Below are 4,563 nucleotides of genomic sequence, written 5' to 3' on the forward strand. Positions count from 1 at the left end.
AGGGATTTTGGCAACAGATGACACACACAGTTTTGGAGAAATGTGAAGGCATCGATGCTTGGTAGAGAAGCAGTGGCACTGTGAGAAAAGGAATGGCAATCTGAGGTTTTCTTGGATGAACACTACTTACTCTCAATTTGCACAGCAATGTGACAACTCAGGCATTGCTTCTATCTCATTGATCAGAGTGAGATTGGACACATGCATTTAACAATAAGGTCAGTTTGTTCACTTAGGGAGTTTTGGAGACAAGTCATTCTAAGTAGCCGAGCTAGTCAGGCTCTCTGATTGTAGACCATACTGGCCTTGAACTTTCACAGATCCCGGTCCTGCCTCTGCCTATTTCGTGCAGGGATTAGAGGCATGCACCACCATCCCTAGCCATGAACGCATATGTTTAGTGGATGGCCCATTGAGAGTATGCCTTGACTCACTTATAAAAGACATACTTCCCTCCATGTATTTCTGCTCCCACTATTCAAGGAGTACATCTCTGAGAAGGCCTGAAATGTAGCATCTCAATTTTAATTCTGAAAGATACAGGACAAAACACCAGCCCCCATTTTCTTCTTCAATCACATACCTATTTAAAGAAGGTGAATCTCTTGTCCCTTTTTAAATTTAACCATGAGAGTAAGTAATCATTTGTAAGTACAGATTATTCTCTCAACTATTTTTTGAGCACCTAAGTAATCCATGGCTTATAAATGTCACCATTTCAATGATTTCTCCAAATGATTCTTTTTTGTATACTCTCTATTTCTCTTCACCGATTAGAAGCAAATCCCTTTGACTTGGAGTTGAAAGAAGTTTGTACAGAATGAAGAAATAAAAGACTCTACATAGGGTCTTGTTTACTGTGCTGAATTTCTTTCTTTCTCTATTCTTTTCCCTCTTGGATGACCCTTCGATCGAGTGAAGTAGTCTGCCATTGTCATAGAAGATGGTCTTCTGCTTAAAGATGGAGAAGGATACAAATGAAAACATTCAATAATAATCTACAGTGTTCATGATAAATTCAGAGGTGCTATTAATGACTTTTATATATTTTGTATTTATTTAAACATTTTTTTCTGTGAAATAATGAAGTGAGAGAAATATAACCAAACACAAAAAATTACTCATGCTTTTCTTGTTTCTGAAAGTTGCAATAGTTTCTAGCCTAACAGTGTTTAGAGGGGAAACTAGAATGCCTGTTGTGTGGAATAAACTCTGTCAAACAAACAAACAAACATCCACATGAAGTTTAGTAATCTTTCAGAGTCAGAGTCCCTAAGAAGCCCTTACCACTGTTCTTTTTTAAAAATTAATTTTTTTAACTTATTTACTTTATATCCCACTCACTGGCCCCTTCCTGGTTACCCCTTCCCAAGTCCTTCCCCCATACTCTCTCTTCTTTTCCTTTGAGCAGGTAGAGACTCCCTTGAAATCCTCCAACCCTGGCACATCGAGTCTCTGTGAGGGTTGACACTTCCTTTCCCACTGAGGCCAGATAAGGCACCAGAGTTAGAAGAACATATCCCACCTATAGGCAACAGATTTTGGGATAGCCCCCTTATTCCAGTTCAGGATCCACATGAAGACCAAGCTGCACATCAGCTACATATGCATGCTAGGTCCAGTCCATGTATGTTCTTTGGTTGGTGGTTCAGTCTCTGGGATTCCCATGAGTACAGTTTAGTTGACTGTTGGTCTTCCTATGGAGTTCCTATCCCCTCTGGGGCCTACAATCCTTCCTCCTTTTTTCCCATATGTGTCCCCAAACTCCATCCACTGTTTGGCTATGGGTGTCTTCATCTGTCTGGGTCAGACACTAGGTGGAGCCTCTCAGAGAGCCATGCTAGACTCCTGTCTGCAAGCATAACAGAATTTATAGTGTTAATAGTGTTAGGGACTGGTGCTTGCCCATTGGATGGGCTCTATTAAAAACAGAGACATTGTAAATTTTGAAGGCAAATGGATGGACCTTGAGAATATCATCTTGAGTTACATAATGCACTTCCAAAAGAACATGCATGGTATGTACTCACTTATAAGTGGATATTAGCTATAAAATACAGGATACCCATGCTACACTCCACAGACCCAAAAATGTTAAATAAGAAGGAAGGCATAACTTGGGATGCTTGAATTTCACTTAGAATAGGATAAAATAGTCACAAGAGGCAGATGGAGGGAGGCAACTAGGTGGGAGAGGAGATGGGGAGGAGGTTTGGGGTTCAGGATCAGATGTTGGGAAGGACAGGAGGGATAGTCAGATGACCATGAGAATGGATGGAAGTCTGTAACTGAGAGGGGTGGGACAGTAGAGGGCATTTCCAGGATGTCACCGAGACCTGCATAAGGGAGGTGCCCAAGAATCAATGGGGGTGGGCTTAGCTATAACTCACAGCATTGGGGATATGGAACCTGAAGAGGCCCCCAGTAGCTAGGCAGGAACCCCAATGGAGGAATAGGGATATACACTCCACCCACAAACTTCTGACCAAAAATTTATCCTATCTATATGAAATGTAAGGACAGGAGATGCAGAGACAGAGGGAATGACCAACTTCTAACCGGCCACACTACTGTTCTTGTTTGTGCAGTTTTGCTGGTTGCTGTTCATGGTCACCAACAGAGAATTTTCTTTGGGAAACCATGAATTTTGTCATAATCATGAGACTCTGTGTCTGAACTCAGTTCCATAATTTCTTGGTACAACTTCATTTCAGAGTTTATTTCATTTTGCCTACTCTTCATTTTAGCCTGGTACCTGGCATAGTCATGAATCCTTTAGCAAATGGATAATAGTGCTCTCTACCAGGGTTCTAGAAACATTCATAAGGCTTGAACAATTTAAACAATTTCATTTGAGGAATCCATGTGTAACAATGTGATTTTTGCCCTCAGAGCTATAATTTTGTTGGTGAGATGATAAATGTTTATTTATGTTATTTTCAGTGACATAGTCATCAGAATAACAAATGAAAGAGTCCAGACAATTCTTATGACAGCAGGGTGGATAATAAACTCCTGGTTTCTATCAAATTACATGTGTACCAACTCAGCACATATATTTATATGAGCAGGAAAACAGTGTTCCTTGTTTAAACAAGTTAAAACATGATTTCTTTCTTTGTGAATACATGGACACTTCCCTGTATAACATGAACAATGCTCTCTCTCTTACAGTCTTATAGGAATGCTGTGGAATTTCCAGTTGCACACATTTTCTTTTTATTTTGATTACACTTGTTTTTGTTTCATTTGCATTTCTGAAATGACTCTGCATTTCAAGAGTTCATAAAGTTCATAGGAGTAGCTCAGAAAGCCTTCCATTAGATGAATACTGTTCTGTGACATGGTTCTCTTTTTCTCCACTTCAGCACTAGGAGAACGCTTTTCTGACAATCTATGGTAGGTATTAACAGGATGATGGGATAACTTGGTGTTTCAGGTTTTGCATGAAAAACGTATAGATGTTTTATTTCTATTATTCTGCTTATGCAATTGTTAAGCTTAAGATAAGTTTGTTACAGCCTCAAACAAATGAGTACATCTTTTAAGCAGATTTAGAACAGGTAATGGGTATTGAACTGTTATCTATACATCCTTCATACCCTGTTGATTTTGAGATAAATCAAGTTTTCATTTCCTCATTTTATGAGCCAGTTAAAAATGTAATTTACCAAAATAAGCAAAAAATAAAATTTACTCACAGTGTTCTTTCTTTATATCAGTGAAGTGTTTACATCCTAATTGTAGCTTCTCAGCTGCTGGTATATCAGACCTTAGAGAAACTAGCCAGAAGAAGCACGTTCATGATTGTGTGGCATTCTTATGTAAAACACTGCAAAGCCCAAGATGCCAAAGCACATGGTTACCATTTTTATTCCTAGGGTCTAGGAAATAGTGACAAGATGCATTCTCAAATAATTTCTGGTAAGAAAAGAATAGTCTGTCATAATGGTTCTATAGGAAAAGGCATTCATTCAGCTTTAGAATTTCTTTTCTAGTTATGAATTCATAAAATATATTCAAGAATAAATAAAATATTAGTTGTATTTTAAACTATTCTTAAGTACTAGAAGATAATGTGTGTTCCACATGATTTAATTGTTCAGTTCGTGGCCGGTTTTATCCCATTTGTAAGTAATATAGGAGAAATCCAAATCCATCATTTTATTAATTAAATAAAGGTACAAGATGATTTTCTCTTAATGGAGAGAGCTCTAGTTTATCACTTTAAAACTCCAGTGAAACAGAAATGTAAGCAAACTGATCAAAAGGCAAAGAGCACTGTATTACCTGCTAATGGCATTTTGCTGCAACTGGCATCATGATACCTCTGGCTGAAAATAAACAGTATTATCAGTTAATTTTTTATTATAGTGTTAAGAGTGAACAGTAATAGTTTATATTATTTTGTTAAAACATAATTTGCCCTAAATCTTTGGAGATCATTGTCCAGACCTTGTTTACCAATGTATGAAACTACATCATGTTTTTTTTAATATGAATAAAAATTGTATTTTTTCTTAGAAATCACATCATTGGGAGGCCTACTTTTCCTGAAGCAAA

The 4,563-nt window shown here is 37.7% G+C and overlaps 1 long non-coding RNA gene across 1 annotated transcript; it reads right to left on the reverse strand.

Moving 5' to 3' along the window:
- Window positions 1-725: 725 nt before the first annotated feature.
- LOC116084896 lies at window positions 726-4,337 on the reverse strand. Its single transcript, XR_004116310.1, has 3 exons — window positions 4,291-4,337; window positions 3,702-3,832; window positions 726-951 (listed from the first exon to the last, which is right to left on the reverse strand). It is a non-coding gene; the product is annotated as an uncharacterized LOC116084896 (long non-coding RNA).
- Window positions 4,338-4,563: the final 226 nt, after the last annotated feature.

This window comes from Mastomys coucha, unplaced genomic scaffold, assembly GCF_008632895.1.
Source record: "Mastomys coucha isolate ucsf_1 unplaced genomic scaffold, UCSF_Mcou_1 pScaffold9, whole genome shotgun sequence".
Taxonomy (NCBI): Eukaryota; Metazoa; Chordata; class Mammalia; order Rodentia; family Muridae; genus Mastomys; species Mastomys coucha.